At 46.7% G+C, this 16,125-nt stretch overlaps 10 non-coding genes across 10 annotated transcripts; all 10 read left to right on the top strand.

Moving 5' to 3' along the window:
• Positions 1–1,652: 1,652 nt before the first annotated feature.
• Positions 1,653–1,845, top strand: LOC142282893 (U2 spliceosomal RNA). Its single transcript, XR_012744682.1, has one exon. It is a non-coding gene; the product is annotated as a U2 spliceosomal RNA (small nuclear RNA).
• Positions 1,846–3,232: 1,387 nt separating this feature from the next.
• Positions 3,233–3,423, top strand: LOC142282863 (U2 spliceosomal RNA). Its single transcript, XR_012744655.1, has one exon. It is a non-coding gene; the product is annotated as a U2 spliceosomal RNA (small nuclear RNA).
• A 1,387-nt stretch (positions 3,424–4,810) lies between these two features.
• Positions 4,811–5,001, top strand: LOC142282864 (U2 spliceosomal RNA). Its single transcript, XR_012744656.1, has one exon. It is a non-coding gene; the product is annotated as a U2 spliceosomal RNA (small nuclear RNA).
• Positions 5,002–6,388: 1,387 nt separating this feature from the next.
• LOC142282865 (U2 spliceosomal RNA) lies at positions 6,389–6,579 on the top strand. Its single transcript, XR_012744657.1, has one exon. It is a non-coding gene; the product is annotated as a U2 spliceosomal RNA (small nuclear RNA).
• Positions 6,580–7,966: 1,387 nt separating this feature from the next.
• LOC142282866 (U2 spliceosomal RNA) lies at positions 7,967–8,157 on the top strand. Its single transcript, XR_012744658.1, has one exon. It is a non-coding gene; the product is annotated as a U2 spliceosomal RNA (small nuclear RNA).
• A 1,387-nt stretch (positions 8,158–9,544) lies between these two features.
• On the top strand, positions 9,545–9,735 carry LOC142282867 (U2 spliceosomal RNA). The gene has a single exon (XR_012744659.1). It is a non-coding gene; the product is annotated as a U2 spliceosomal RNA (small nuclear RNA).
• Positions 9,736–11,122: 1,387 nt separating this feature from the next.
• Positions 11,123–11,313, top strand: LOC142282868 (U2 spliceosomal RNA). The gene has a single exon (XR_012744660.1). It is a non-coding gene; the product is annotated as a U2 spliceosomal RNA (small nuclear RNA).
• Positions 11,314–12,700: 1,387 nt separating this feature from the next.
• Positions 12,701–12,891, top strand: LOC142282869 (U2 spliceosomal RNA). Its single transcript, XR_012744661.1, has one exon. It is a non-coding gene; the product is annotated as a U2 spliceosomal RNA (small nuclear RNA).
• Positions 12,892–14,278: 1,387 nt separating this feature from the next.
• LOC142282870 (U2 spliceosomal RNA) lies at positions 14,279–14,469 on the top strand. The gene has a single exon (XR_012744662.1). It is a non-coding gene; the product is annotated as a U2 spliceosomal RNA (small nuclear RNA).
• Positions 14,470–15,856: 1,387 nt separating this feature from the next.
• LOC142282871 (U2 spliceosomal RNA) lies at positions 15,857–16,047 on the top strand. Its single transcript, XR_012744663.1, has one exon. It is a non-coding gene; the product is annotated as a U2 spliceosomal RNA (small nuclear RNA).
• Positions 16,048–16,125: the final 78 nt, after the last annotated feature.

Here is a 16,125-nt window from a genome sequence, read left to right on the forward strand (position 1 = left end):
ATTGGGGACAGTCATGGGTGATGAATGTTTGCAACCTACTGCGAAGCCTCATACCGCAATATAAGGAACGTCAAATACTAAGAAAGGGCGGCCTATGAAAGAATTACTACTTTCAATAAGTACACTTAAACGGCTAATTGGGAATAGAAAAACTGTAAAAAGCCCTCTGAGAAAGCCCCCCTCTAACCTTTGATAGTAAGCTTTTCTGTAGTCTGCCTGTTGATGTATTTTCCGTTTGAACTGTGCACAACATGAAGAGACGGAACACTGGCGGCTTGTCACAATGCCCCCCGATGACATCACAATAGCGCTGCTGCCTAGAAAACAAGCTGCGCAGAAGAAGTTGTTCTTTGGGTGGGAGGGTGGGCTAGTGGAAGGAGGGGGCAATCTCTTTTTTTCCCGGGTGGTAGGGGGATGACAGGAGAAGGGAAGCGGGTGGTGAGAAAGGTACAGAGGGCAGGGTTTGGGGGCTGGGAAGGAAAGGGAAAAGATTAGGGTTTGGGGATGATGAAAGGGCTTTCTACGGGTAAGGATGGCAAAGGGTGGCAGTGACGGAAAGTCAGGCAACCTGTCCTGTCCGTCTTTTTGTATCGTGAATTGGAAAGACTGCAAGGGGGAGGGGAGTTGCTTGCGCCCTAAAGGAGGAGTTATTCAGATTCATTGCAGTGGGCGGCGGCTGCAAAACGCACCATTCTTCTTGTTTTTGCTCTGCAAAGCAGCCTTTTCAAGGGTTGGCTTGGGTGACAAAATGTCTTGTGTAGGCGTGGGTTTGTCTCCCTCTCGCTCTCTCTCCCTAAGATGTGTCCGGCATAGGCCAGGGTGCCACTCGAGGCCCAAACCAATTCTGGTTATCGCTTCTCGGCCTTTTGGCTAAGATCAAGTGTAGTGTTGTTCGAAGAGGTGGTTTAAGCTCCAGGCCACCTTAGTACAATGATACAATGCACACTGGAAGGTTGCGCTTGCTAGTTCTCTGGGTGGATAGTATATTCATCAAGAGGAAAACATGGCCCTACCAGGATCGAGGCTATTAGACTGAGTAAGGGTGGGGGGCTATGGTACAACGTGCCCCAGGACTGACGACCCTGGAGTGAGTCTGAGCTTGCTGGCTTGGGACCCCGGCAAGCCTTGGGCTCTGTAGCACACCGTACCTTGCCTTTTCATACTTTTTGAGCATATTACCCTATCCTGGCCTTCTGGCTAGGAAGGGAAATTTTTATAATCCCGGTCGGAGGTCTGGTCAGCTTTGGGCTGAGAAACTAACACCCGGTTGGAGGTCCGGGTCAGCTTCGGCTGAGAAACCAACACCCGGTTGGAGGTCTGGGTCAGCTTCGGCTGAGAAACCAACACCCGGTTGGAGGTCCGGTTAGCCTTGGGCTGAGAAACCAACACCGGTTGACGGTCCGGGCAGTTTCGGCTGCGAAACCAACAACTAGTAGCTCTCTACTCCACTTGGGTAAGATGCCTGGGTGGACGCTGGGAGCAACAACAAGGCTCAACCAGGCTTCGGCTTGGGGGAGCACCGAAGATCCCTGACCCTTGCTGTGGCCTTCTGGCTCGGAGGGACGGGGTTGATTTTTGGGGACCCTCTCCTCACGGTGGGGTCCACACGAATCCTAGCCTTTGCACTGTTTTTGGTGTGACTTCGGTCATGCATTTTTTGTGGTGCTTTGGAAAGCTTCATTAAATCAAAAATCTGTTCTTATCAGTTTAATATCTGATACGTCCCCTATCTGGGGACCATATATTAAATGGATTTTTAGAACAGGGAGATGGAAAAAGAGCTTGCTCTGTCCACTCCACGCATTGACCTGGTATTGCAGTACCTCCAGGAACGGTGCACCCCTTCTTAACCCAGTTTCCAAAAGCAGAACTCAATTCACCTGATTCATATTAGCCCGATTTAATGAATTGGAAGAAAGCATACGTCTTCATATGCACCTCAATTTGGCCCATTCACTTTTCACACTTCCTCCTTTTGTTTTTTATCTTTCACACTTTTGACTTTCTTTATTCATCCAAATAGCAAACTCATCACCACTCAACCTGACCAACTCGGCTATGTCCCCGTGCTGCAGTTCTCTGTCTTATCTAGATCATTTGCAATTGAATGGAATAGATCCCTTTTGGACAAAGTGGATTCACCTGCTGCTGCAGTGACCACAGGTGTGATAAGATCTAGAATTGGCATCTGGTGCGATCTCTCCGCTTCCACTCCAAAGAAAGTTACCTGTTTATTCCTATCATGCATTGGTTTTTGGGGTTTTCTTTGAGTAATGATGATCTCTTTAGTAGTCTGTTGGCGCCCTCTCCTGGAGGAATAGTTTGCTTGCTCTTGGACATTCTAAAAGAGAGGTCATGATAGACATTGAGCTTCTGAGCTCAATTGGGGACAGTCATGGGTGATGAATGTTTGCAACCTACTGCGAAGCCTCATACCGCAATATAAGGAACGTCAAATACTAAGAAAGGGCGGCCTATGAAAGAATTACTACTTTCAATAAGTACACTTAAACGGCTAATTGGGAATAGAAAAACTGTAAAAAGCCCTCTGAGAAAGCCCCCCTCTAACCTTTGATAGTAAGCTTTTCTGTAGTCTGCCTGTTGATGTATTTTCCGTTTGAACTGTGCACAACATGAAGAGACGGAACACTGGCGGCTTGTCACAATGCCCCCCGATGACATCACAATAGCGCTGCTGCCTAGAAAACAAGCTGCGCAGAAGAAGTTGTTCTTTGGGTGGGAGGGTGGGCTAGTGGAAGGAGGGGGCAATCTCTTTTTTTCCCGGGTGGTAGGGGGATGACAGGAGAAGGGAAGCGGGTGGTGAGAAAGGTACAGAGGGCAGGGTTTGGGGGCTGGGAAGGAAAGGGAAAAGATTAGGGTTTGGGGATGATGAAAGGGCTTTCTACGGGTAAGGATGGCAAAGGGTGGCAGTGACGGAAAGTCAGGCAACCTGTCCTGTCCGTCTTTTTGTATCGTGAATTGGAAAGACTGCAAGGGGGAGGGGAGTTGCTTGCGCCCTAAAGGAGGAGTTATTCAGATTCATTGCAGTGGGCGGCGGCTGCAAAACGCACCATTCTTCTTGTTTTTGCTCTGCAAAGCAGCCTTTTCAAGGGTTGGCTTGGGTGACAAAATGTCTTGTGTAGGCGTGGGTTTGTCTCCCTCTCGCTCTCTCTCCCTAAGATGTGTCCGGCATAGGCCAGGGTGCCACTCGAGGCCCAAACCAATTCTGGTTATCGCTTCTCGGCCTTTTGGCTAAGATCAAGTGTAGTATCTGTTCTTATCAGTTTAATATCTGATACGTCCCCTATCTGGGGACCATATATTAAATGGATTTTTAGAACAGGGAGATGGAAAAAGAGCTTGCTCTGTCCACTCCACGCATTGACCTGGTATTGCAGTACCTCCAGGAACGGTGCACCCCTTCTTAACCCAGTTTCCAAAAGCAGAACTCAATTCACCTGATTCATATTAGCCCGATTTAATGAATTGGAAGAAAGCATACGTCTTCATATGCACCTCAATTTGGCCCATTCACTTTTCACACTTCCTCCTTTTGTTTTTTATCTTTCACACTTTTGACTTTCTTTATTCATCCAAATAGCAAACTCATCACCACTCAACCTGACCAACTCGGCTATGTCCCCGTGCTGCAGTTCTCTGTCTTATCTAGATCATTTGCAATTGAATGGAATAGATCCCTTTTGGACAAAGTGGATTCACCTGCTGCTGCAGTGACCACAGGTGTGATAAGATCTAGAATTGGCATCTGGTGCGATCTCTCCGCTTCCACTCCAAAGAAAGTTACCTGTTTATTCCTATCATGCATTGGTTTTTGGGGTTTTCTTTGAGTAATGATGATCTCTTTAGTAGTCTGTTGGCGCCCTCTCCTGGAGGAATAGTTTGCTTGCTCTTGGACATTCTAAAAGAGAGGTCATGATAGACATTGAGCTTCTGAGCTCAATTGGGGACAGTCATGGGTGATGAATGTTTGCAACCTACTGCGAAGCCTCATACCGCAATATAAGGAACGTCAAATACTAAGAAAGGGCGGCCTATGAAAGAATTACTACTTTCAATAAGTACACTTAAACGGCTAATTGGGAATAGAAAAACTGTAAAAAGCCCTCTGAGAAAGCCCCCCTCTAACCTTTGATAGTAAGCTTTTCTGTAGTCTGCCTGTTGATGTATTTTCCGTTTGAGCTGTGCACAACATGAAGAGACGGAACACTGGCGGCTTGTCACAATGCCCCCCGATGACATCACAATAGCGCTGCTGCCTAGAAAACAAGCTGCGCAGAAGAAGTTGTTCTTTGGGTGGGAGGGTGGGCTAGTGGAAGGAGGGGGCAATCTCTTTTTTTCCCGGGTGGTAGGGGGATGACAGGAGAAGGGAAGCGGGTGGTGAGAAAGGTACAGAGGGCAGGGTTTGGGGGCTGGGAAGGAAAGGGAAAAGATTAGGGTTTGGGGATGATGAAAGGGCTTTCTACGGGTAAGGATGGCAAAGGGTGGCAGTGACGGAAAGTCAGGCAACCTGTCCTGTCCGTCTTTTTGTATCGTGAATTGGAAAGACTGCAAGGGGGAGGGGAGTTGCTTGCGCCCTAAAGGAGGAGTTATTCAGATTCATTGCAGTGGGCGGCGGCTGCAAAACGCACCATTCTTCTTGTTTTTGCTCTGCAAAGCAGCCTTTTCAAGGGTTGGCTTGGGTGACAAAATGTCTTGTGTAGGCGTGGGTTTGTCTCCCTCTCGCTCTCTCTCCCTAAGATGTGTCCGGCATAGGCCAGGGTGCCACTCGAGGCCCAAACCAATTCTGGTTATCGCTTCTCGGCCTTTTGGCTAAGATCAAGTGTAGTATCTGTTCTTATCAGTTTAATATCTGATACGTCCCCTATCTGGGGACCATATATTAAATGGATTTTTAGAACAGGGAGATGGAAAAAGAGCTTGCTCTGTCCACTCCACGCATTGACCTGGTATTGCAGTACCTCCAGGAACGGTGCACCCCTTCTTAACCCAGTTTCCAAAAGCAGAACTCAATTCACCTGATTCATATTAGCCCGATTTAATGAATTGGAAGAAAGCATACGTCTTCATATGCACCTCAATTTGGCCCATTCACTTTTCACACTTCCTCCTTTTGTTTTTTATCTTTCACACTTTTGACTTTCTTTATTCATCCAAATAGCAAACTCATCACCACTCAACCTGACCAACTCGGCTATGTCCCCGTGCTGCAGTTCTCTGTCTTATCTAGATCATTTGCAATTGAATGGAATAGATCCCTTTTGGACAAAGTGGATTCACCTGCTGCTGCAGTGACCACAGGTGTGATAAGATCTAGAATTGGCATCTGGTGCGATCTCTCCGCTTCCACTCCAAAGAAAGTTACCTGTTTATTCCTATCATGCATTGGTTTTTGGGGTTTTCTTTGAGTAATGATGATCTCTTTAGTAGTCTGTTGGCGCCCTCTCCTGGAGGAATAGTTTGCTTGCTCTTGGACATTCTAAAAGAGAGGTCATGATAGACATTGAGCTTCTGAGCTCAATTGGGGACAGTCATGGGTGATGAATGTTTGCAACCTACTGCGAAGCCTCATACCGCAATATAAGGAACGTCAAATACTAAGAAAGGGCGGCCTATGAAAGAATTACTACTTTCAATAAGTACACTTAAACGGCTAATTGGGAATAGAAAAACTGTAAAAAGCCCTCTGAGAAAGCCCCCCTCTAACCTTTGATAGTAAGCTTTTCTGTAGTCTGCCTGTTGATGTATTTTCCGTTTGAACTGTGCACAACATGAAGAGACGGAACACTGGCGGCTTGTCACAATGCCCCCCGATGACATCACAATAGCGCTGCTGCCTAGAAAACAAGCTGCGCAGAAGAAGTTGTTCTTTGGGTGGGAGGGTGGGCTAGTGGAAGGAGGGGGCAATCTCTTTTTTTCCCGGGTGGTAGGGGGATGACAGGAGAAGGGAAGCGGGTGGTGAGAAAGGTACAGAGGGCAGGGTTTGGGGGCTGGGAAGGAAAGGGAAAAGATTAGGGTTTGGGGATGATGAAAGGGCTTTCTACGGGTAAGGATGGCAAAGGGTGGCAGTGACGGAAAGTCAGGCAACCTGTCCTGTCCGTCTTTTTGTATCGTGAATTGGAAAGACTGCAAGGGGGAGGGGAGTTGCTTGCGCCCTAAAGGAGGAGTTATTCAGATTCATTGCAGTGGGCGGCGGCTGCAAAACGCACCATTCTTCTTGTTTTTGCTCTGCAAAGCAGCCTTTTCAAGGGTTGGCTTGGGTGACAAAATGTCTTGTGTAGGCGTGGGTTTGTCTCCCTCTCGCTCTCTCTCCCTAAGATGTGTCCGGCATAGGCCAGGGTGCCACTCGAGGCCCAAACCAATTCTGGTTATCGCTTCTCGGCCTTTTGGCTAAGATCAAGTGTAGTATCTGTTCTTATCAGTTTAATATCTGATACGTCCCCTATCTGGGGACCATATATTAAATGGATTTTTAGAACAGGGAGATGGAAAAAGAGCTTGCTCTGTCCACTCCACGCATTGACCTGGTATTGCAGTACCTCCAGGAACGGTGCACCCCTTCTTAACCCAGTTTCCAAAAGCAGAACTCAATTCACCTGATTCATATTAGCCCGATTTAATGAATTGGAAGAAAGCATACGTCTTCATATGCACCTCAATTTGGCCCATTCACTTTTCACACTTCCTCCTTTTGTTTTTTATCTTTCACACTTTTGACTTTCTTTATTCATCCAAATAGCAAACTCATCACCACTCAACCTGACCAACTCGGCTATGTCCCCGTGCTGCAGTTCTCTGTCTTATCTAGATCATTTGCAATTGAATGGAATAGATCCCTTTTGGACAAAGTGGATTCACCTGCTGCTGCAGTGACCACAGGTGTGATAAGATCTAGAATTGGCATCTGGTGCGATCTCTCCGCTTCCACTCCAAAGAAAGTTACCTGTTTATTCCTATCATGCATTGGTTTTTGGGGTTTTCTTTGAGTAATGATGATCTCTTTAGTAGTCTGTTGGCGCCCTCTCCTGGAGGAATAGTTTGCTTGCTCTTGGACATTCTAAAAGAGAGGTCATGATAGACATTGAGCTTCTGAGCTCAATTGGGGACAGTCATGGGTGATGAATGTTTGCAACCTACTGCGAAGCCTCATACCGCAATATAAGGAACGTCAAATACTAAGAAAGGGCGGCCTATGAAAGAATTACTACTTTCAATAAGTACACTTAAACGGCTAATTGGGAATAGAAAAACTGTAAAAAGCCCTCTGAGAAAGCCCCCCTCTAACCTTTGATAGTAAGCTTTTCTGTAGTCTGCCTGTTGATGTATTTTCCGTTTGAACTGTGCACAACATGAAGAGACGGAACACTGGCGGCTTGTCACAATGCCCCCCGATGACATCACAATAGCGCTGCTGCCTAGAAAACAAGCTGCGCAGAAGAAGTTGTTCTTTGGGTGGGAGGGTGGGCTAGTGGAAGGAGGGGGCAATCTCTTTTTTTCCCGGGTGGTAGGGGGATGACAGGAGAAGGGAAGCGGGTGGTGAGAAAGGTACAGAGGGCAGGGTTTGGGGGCTGGGAAGGAAAGGGAAAAGATTAGGGTTTGGGGATGATGAAAGGGCTTTCTACGGGTAAGGATGGCAAAGGGTGGCAGTGACGGAAAGTCAGGCAACCTGTCCTGTCCGTCTTTTTGTATCGTGAATTGGAAAGACTGCAAGGGGGAGGGGAGTTGCTTGCGCCCTAAAGGAGGAGTTATTCAGATTCATTGCAGTGGGCGGCGGCTGCAAAACGCACCATTCTTCTTGTTTTTGCTCTGCAAAGCAGCCTTTTCAAGGGTTGGCTTGGGTGACAAAATGTCTTGTGTAGGCGTGGGTTTGTCTCCCTCTCGCTCTCTCTCCCTAAGATGTGTCCGGCATAGGCCAGGGTGCCACTCGAGGCCCAAACCAATTCTGGTTATCGCTTCTCGGCCTTTTGGCTAAGATCAAGTGTAGTATCTGTTCTTATCAGTTTAATATCTGATACGTCCCCTATCTGGGGACCATATATTAAATGGATTTTTAGAACAGGGAGATGGAAAAAGAGCTTGCTCTGTCCACTCCACGCATTGACCTGGTATTGCAGTACCTCCAGGAACGGTGCACCCCTTCTTAACCCAGTTTCCAAAAGCAGAACTCAATTCACCTGATTCATATTAGCCCGGTTTAATGAATTGGAAGAAAGCATACGTCTTCATATGCACCTCAATTTGGCCCATTCACTTTTCACACTTCCTCCTTTTGTTTTTTATCTTTCACACTTTTGACTTTCTTTATTCATCCAAATAGCAAACTCATCACCACTCAACCTGACCAACTCGGCTATGTCCCCGTGCTGCAGTTCTCTGTCTTATCTAGATCATTTGCAATTGAATGGAATAGATCCCTTTTGGACAAAGTGGATTCACCTGCTGCTGCAGTGACCACAGGTGTGATAAGATCTAGAATTGGCATCTGGTGCGATCTCTCCGCTTCCACTCCAAAGAAAGTTACCTGTTTATTCCTATCATGCATTGGTTTTTGGGGTTTTCTTTGAGTAATGATGATCTCTTTAGTAGTCTGTTGGCGCCCTCTCCTGGAGGAATAGTTTGCTTGCTCTTGGACATTCTAAAAGAGAGGTCATGATAGACATTGAGCTTCTGAGCTCAATTGGGGACAGTCATGGGTGATGAATGTTTGCAACCTACTGCGAAGCCTCATACCGCAATATAAGGAACGTCAAATACTAAGAAAGGGCGGCCTATGAAAGAATTACTACTTTCAATAAGTACACTTAAACGGCTAATTGTGAATAGAAAAACTGTAAAAAGCCCTCTGAGAAAGCCCCCCTCTAACCTTTGATAGTAAGCTTTTCTGTAGTCTGCCTGTTGATGTATTTTCCGTTTGAACTGTGCACAACATGAAGAGACGGAACACTGGCGGCTTGTCACAATGCCCCCCGATGACATCACAATAGCGCTGCTGCCTAGAAAACAAGCTGCGCAGAAGAAGTTGTTCTTTGGGTGGGAGGGTGGGCTAGTGGAAGGAGGGGGCAATCTCTTTTTTTCCCGGGTGGTAGGGGGATGACAGGAGAAGGGAAGCGGGTGGTGAGAAAGGTACAGAGGGCAGGGTTTGGGGGCTGGGAAGGAAAGGGAAAAGATTAGGGTTTGGGGATGATGAAAGGGCTTTCTACGGGTAAGGATGGCAAAGGGTGGCAGTGACGGAAAGTCAGGCAACCTGTCCTGTCCGTCTTTTTGTATCGTGAATTGGAAAGACTGCAAGGGGGAGGGGAGTTGCTTGCGCCCTAAAGGAGGAGTTATTCAGATTCATTGCAGTGGGCGGCGGCTGCAAAACGCACCATTCTTCTTGTTTTTGCTCTGCAAAGCAGCCTTTTCAAGGGTTGGCTTGGGTGACAAAATGTCTTGTGTAGGCGTGGGTTTGTCTCCCTCTCGCTCTCTCTCCCTAAGATGTGTCCGGCATAGGCCAGGGTGCCACTCGAGGCCCAAACCAATTCTGGTTATCGCTTCTCGGCCTTTTGGCTAAGATCAAGTGTAGTATCTGTTCTTATCAGTTTAATATCTGATACGTCCCCTATCTGGGGACCATATATTAAATGGATTTTTAGAACAGGGAGATGGAAAAAGAGCTTGCTCTGTCCACTCCACGCATTGACCTGGTATTGCAGTACCTCCAGGAACGGTGCACCCCTTCTTAACCCAGTTTCCAAAAGCAGAACTCAATTCACCTGATTCATATTAGCCCGATTTAATGAATTGGAAGAAAGCATACGTCTTCATATGCACCTCAATTTGGCCCATTCACTTTTCACACTTCCTCCTTTTGTTTTTTATCTTTCACACTTTTGACTTTCTTTATTCATCCAAATAGCAAACTCATCACCACTCAACCTGACCAACTCGGCTATGTCCCCGTGCTGCAGTTCTCTGTCTTATCTAGATCATTTGCAATTGAATGGAATAGATCCCTTTTGGACAAAGTGGATTCACCTGCTGCTGCAGTGACCACAGGTGTGATAAGATCTAGAATTGGCATCTGGTGCGATCTCTCCGCTTCCACTCCAAAGAAAGTTACCTGTTTATTCCTATCATGCATTGGTTTTTGGGGTTTTCTTTGAGTAATGATGATCTCTTTAGTAGTCTGTTGGCGCCCTCTCCTGGAGGAATAGTTTGCTTGCTCTTGGACATTCTAAAAGAGAGGTCATGATAGACATTGAGCTTCTGAGCTCAATTGGGGACAGTCATGGGTGATGAATGTTTGCAACCTACTGCGAAGCCTCATACCGCAATATAAGGAACGTCAAATACTAAGAAAGGGCGGCCTATGAAAGAATTACTACTTTCAATAAGTACACTTAAACGGCTAATTGGGAATAGAAAAACTGTAAAAAGCCCTCTGAGAAAGCCCCCCTCTAACCTTTGATAGTAAGCTTTTCTGTAGTCTGCCTGTTGATGTATTTTCCGTTTGAACTGTGCACAACATGAAGAGACGGAACACTGGCGGCTTGTCACAATGCCCCCCGATGACATCACAATAGCGCTGCTGCCTAGAAAACAAGCTGCGCAGAAGAAGTTGTTCTTTGGGTGGGAGGGTGGGCTAGTGGAAGGAGGGGGCAATCTCTTTTTTTCCCGGGTGGTAGGGGGATGACAGGAGAAGGGAAGCGGGTGGTGAGAAAGGTACAGAGGGCAGGGTTTGGGGGCTGGGAAGGAAAGGGAAAAGATTAGGGTTTGGGGATGATGAAAGGGCTTTCTACGGGTAAGGATGGCAAAGGGTGGCAGTGACGGAAAGTCAGGCAACCTGTCCTGTCCGTCTTTTTGTATCGTGAATTGGAAAGACTGCAAGGGGGAGGGGAGTTGCTTGCGCCCTAAAGGAGGAGTTATTCAGATTCATTGCAGTGGGCGGCGGCTGCAAAACGCACCATTCTTCTTGTTTTTGCTCTGCAAAGCAGCCTTTTCAAGGGTTGGCTTGGGTGACAAAATGTCTTGTGTAGGCGTGGGTTTGTCTCCCTCTCGCTCTCTCTCCCTAAGATGTGTCCGGCATAGGCCAGGGTGCCACTCGAGGCCCAAACCAATTCTGGTTATCGCTTCTCGGCCTTTTGGCTAAGATCAAGTGTAGTATCTGTTCTTATCAGTTTAATATCTGATACGTCCCCTATCTGGGGACCATATATTAAATGGATTTTTAGAACAGGGAGATGGAAAAAGAGCTTGCTCTGTCCACTCCACGCATTGACCTGGTATTGCAGTACCTCCAGGAACGGTGCACCCCTTCTTAACCCAGTTTCCAAAAGCAGAACTCAATTCACCTGATTCATATTAGCCCGATTTAATGAATTGGAAGAAAGCATACGTCTTCATATGCACCTCAATTTGGCCCATTCACTTTTCACACTTCCTCCTTTTGTTTTTTATCTTTCACACTTTTGACTTTCTTTATTCATCCAAATAGCAAACTCATCACCACTCAACCTGACCAACTCGGCTATGTCCCCGTGCTGCAGTTCTCTGTCTTATCTAGATCATTTGCAATTGAATGGAATAGATCCCTTTTGGACAAAGTGGATTCACCTGCTGCTGCAGTGACCACAGGTGTGATAAGATCTAGAATTGGCATCTGGTGCGATCTCTCCGCTTCCACTCCAAAGAAAGTTACCTGTTTATTCCTATCATGCATTGGTTTTTGGGGTTTTCTTTGAGTAATGATGATCTCTTTAGTAGTCTGTTGGCGCCCTCTCCTGGAGGAATAGTTTGCTTGCTCTTGGACATTCTAAAAGAGAGGTCATGATAGACATTGAGCTTCTGAGCTCAATTGGGGACAGTCATGGGTGATGAATGTTTGCAACCTACTGCGAAGCCTCATACCGCAATATAAGGAACGTCAAATACTAAGAAAGGGCGGCCTATGAAAGAATTACTACTTTCAATAAGTACACTTAAACGGCTAATTGGGAATAGAAAAACTGTAAAAAGCCCTCTGAGAAAGCCCCCCTCTAACCTTTGATAGTAAGCTTTTCTGTAGTCTGCCTGTTGATGTATTTTCCGTTTGAACTGTGCACAACATGAAGAGACGGAACACTGGCGGCTTGTCACAATGCCCCCCGATGACATCACAATAGCGCTGCTGCCTAGAAAACAAGCTGCGCAGAAGAAGTTGTTCTTTGGGTGGGAGGGTGGGCTAGTGGAAGGAGGGGGCAATCTCTTTTTTTCCCGGGTGGTAGGGGGATGACAGGAGAAGGGAAGCGGGTGGTGAGAAAGGTACAGAGGGCAGGGTTTGGGGGCTGGGAAGGAAAGGGAAAAGATTAGGGTTTGGGGATGATGAAAGGGCTTTCTACGGGTAAGGATGGCAAAGGGTGGCAGTGACGGAAAGTCAGGCAACCTGTCCTGTCCGTCTTTTTGTATCGTGAATTGGAAAGACTGCAAGGGGGAGGGGAGTTGCTTGCGCCCTAAAGGAGGAGTTATTCAGATTCATTGCAGTGGGCGGCGGCTGCAAAACGCACCATTCTTCTTGTTTTTGCTCTGCAAAGCAGCCTTTTCAAGGGTTGGCTTGGGTGACAAAATGTCTTGTGTAGGCGTGGGTTTGTCTCCCTCTCGCTCTCTCTCCCTAAGATGTGTCCGGCATAGGCCAGGGTGCCACTCGAGGCCCAAACCAATTCTGGTTATCGCTTCTCGGCCTTTTGGCTAAGATCAAGTGTAGTATCTGTTCTTATCAGTTTAATATCTGATACGTCCCCTATCTGGGGACCATATATTAAATGGATTTTTAGAACAGGGAGATGGAAAAAGAGCTTGCTCTGTCCACTCCACGCATTGACCTGGTATTGCAGTACCTCCAGGAACGGTGCACCCCTTCTTAACCCAGTTTCCAAAAGCAGAACTCAATTCACCTGATTCATATTAGCCCGATTTAATGAATTGGAAGAAAGCATACGTCTTCATATGCACCTCAATTTGGCCCATTCACTTTTCACACTTCCTCCTTTTGTTTTTTATCTTTCACACTTTTGACTTTCTTTATTCATCCAAATAGCAAACTCATCACCACTCAACCTGACCAACTCGGCTATGTCCCCGTGCTGCAGTTCTCTGTCTTATCTAGATCATTTGCAATTGAATGGAATAGATCCCTTTTGGACAAAGTGGATTCACCTGCTGCTGCAGTGACCACAGGTGTGATAAGATCTAGAATTGGCATCTGGTGCGATCTCTCCGCTTCCACTCCAAAGAAAGTTACCTGTTTATTCCTATCATGCATTGGTTTTTGGGGTTTTCTTTGAGTAATGATGATCTCTTTAGTAGTCTGTTGGCGCCCTCTCCTGGAGGAATAGTTTGCTTGCTCTTGGACATTCTAAAAGAGAGGTCATGATAGACATTGAGCTTCTGAGCTCAATTGGGGACAGTCATGGGTGATGAATGTTTGCAACCTACTGCGAAGCCTCATACCGCAATATAAGGAACGTCAAATACTAAGAAAGGGCGGCCTATGAAAGAATTACTACTTTCAATAAGTACACTTAAACGGCTAATTGGGAATAGAAAAACTGTAAAAAGCCCTCTGAGAAAGCCCCCCTCTAACCTTTGATAGTAAGCTTTTCTGTAGTCTGCCTGTTGATGTATTTTCCGTTTGAACTGTGCACAACATGAAGAGACGGAACACTGGCGGCTTGTCACAATGCCCCCCGATGACATCACAATAGCGCTGCTGCCTAGAAAACAAGCTGCGCAGAAGAAGTTGTTCTTTGGGTGGGAGGGTGGGCTAGTGGAAGGAGGGGGCAATCTCTTTTTTTCCCGGGTGGTAGGGGGATGACAGGAGAAGGGAAGCGGGTGGTGAGAAAGGTACAGAGGGCAGGGTTTGGGGGCTGGGAAGGAAAGGGAAAAGATTAGGGTTTGGGGATGATGAAAGGGCTTTCTACGGGTAAGGATGGCAAAGGGTGGCAGTGACGGAAAGTCAGGCAACCTGTCCTGTCCGTCTTTTTGTATCGTGAATTGGAAAGACTGCAAGGGGGAGGGGAGTTGCTTGCGCCCTAAAGGAGGAGTTATTCAGATTCATTGCAGTGGGCGGCGGCTGCAAAACGCACCATTCTTCTTGTTTTTGCTCTGCAAAGCAGCCTTTTCAAGGGTTGGCTTGGGTGACAAAATGTCTTGTGTAGGCGTGGGTTTGTCTCCCTCTCGCTCTCTCTCCCTAAGATGTGTCCGGCATAGGCCAGGGTGCCACTCGAGGCCCAAACCAATTCTGGTTATCGCTTCTCGGCCTTTTGGCTAAGATCAAGTGTAGTATCTGTTCTTATCAGTTTAATATCTGATACGTCCCCTATCTGGGGACCATATATTAAATGGATTTTTAGAACAGGGAGATGGAAAAAGAGCTTGCTCTGTCCACTCCACGCATTGACCTGGTATTGCAGTACCTCCAGGAACGGTGCACCCCTTCTTAACCCAGTTTCCAAAAGCAGAACTCAATTCACCTGATTCATATTAGCCCGATTTAATGAATTGGAAGAAAGCATACGTCTTCATATGCACCTCAATTTGGCCCATTCACTTTTCACACTTCCTCCTTTTGTTTTTTATCTTTCACACTTTTGACTTTCTTTATTCATCCAAATAGCAAACTCATCACCACTCAACCTGACCAACTCGGCTATGTCCCCGTGCTGCAGTTCTCTGTCTTATCTAGATCATTTGCAATTGAATGGAATAGATCCCTTTTGGACAAAGTGGATTCACCTGCTGCTGCAGTGACCACAGGTGTGATAAGATCTAGAATTGGCATCTGGTGCGATCTCTCCGCTTCCACTCCAAAGAAAGTTACCTGTTTATTCCTATCATGCATTGGTTTTTGGGGTTTTCTTTGAGTAATGATGATCTCTTTAGTAGTCTGTTGGCGCCCTCTCCTGGAGGAATAGTTTGCTTGCTCTTGGACATTCTAAAAGAGAGGTCATGATAGACATTGAGCTTCTGAGCTCAATTGGGGACAGTCATGGGTGATGAATGTTTGCAACCTACTGCGAAGCCTCATACCGCAATATAAGGAACGTCAAATACTAAGAAAGGGCGGCCTATGAAAGAATTACTACTTTCAATAAGTACACTTAAACGGCTAATTGGGAATAGAAAAACTGTAAAAAGCCCTCTGAGAAAGCCCCCCTCTAACCTTTGATAGTAAGCTTTTCTGTAGTCTGCCTGTTGATGTATTTTCCGTTTGAACTGTGCACAACATGAAGAGACGGAACACTGGCGGCTTGTCACAATGCCCCCCGATGACATCACAATAGCGCTGCTGCCTAGAAAACAAGCTGCGCAGAAGAAGTTGTTCTTTGGGTGGGAGGGTGGGCTAGTGGAAGGAGGGGGCAATCTCTTTTTTTCCCGGGTGGTAGGGGGATGACAGGAGAAGGGAAGCGGGTGGTGAGAAAGGTACAGAGGGCAGGGTTTGGGGGCTGGGAAGGAAAGGGAAAAGATTAGGGTTTGGGGATGATGAAAGGGCTTTCTACGGGTAAGGATGGCAAAGGGTGGCAGTGACGGAAAGTCAGGCAACCTGTCCTGTCCGTCTTTTTGTATCGTGAATTGGAAAGACTGCAAGGGGGAGGGGAGTTGCTTGCGCCCTAAAGGAGGAGTTATTCAGATTCATTGCAGTGGGCGGCGGCTGCAAAACGCACCATTCTTCTTGTTTTTGCTCTGCAAAGCAGCCTTTTCAAGGGTTGGCTTGGGTGACAAAATGTCTTGTGTAGGCGTGGGTTTGTCTCCCTCTCGCTCTCTCTCCCTAAGATGTGTCCGGCATAGGCCAGGGTGCCACTCGAGGCCCAAACCAATTCTGGTTATCGCTTCTCGGCCTTTTGGCTAAGATCAAGTGTAGTATCTGTTCTTATCAGTTTAATATCTGATACGTCCCCTATCTGGGGACCATATATTAAATGGATTTTTAGAACAGGGAGATGGAAAAAGAGCTTGCTCTGTCCACTCCACGCATTGACCTGGTATTGCAGTACCTCCAGGAACGGTGCACCCCTTCTTAACCCAGTTTCCAAAAGCAGAACTCAATTCACCTGATTCATATTAGCCCGATTTAATGAATTGGAAGAAAGCATA

Source organism: Anomaloglossus baeobatrachus, unplaced genomic scaffold, assembly GCF_048569485.1.
Source record: "Anomaloglossus baeobatrachus isolate aAnoBae1 unplaced genomic scaffold, aAnoBae1.hap1 Scaffold_523, whole genome shotgun sequence".
NCBI classification, from domain to species: Eukaryota; Metazoa; Chordata; class Amphibia; order Anura; family Aromobatidae; genus Anomaloglossus; species Anomaloglossus baeobatrachus.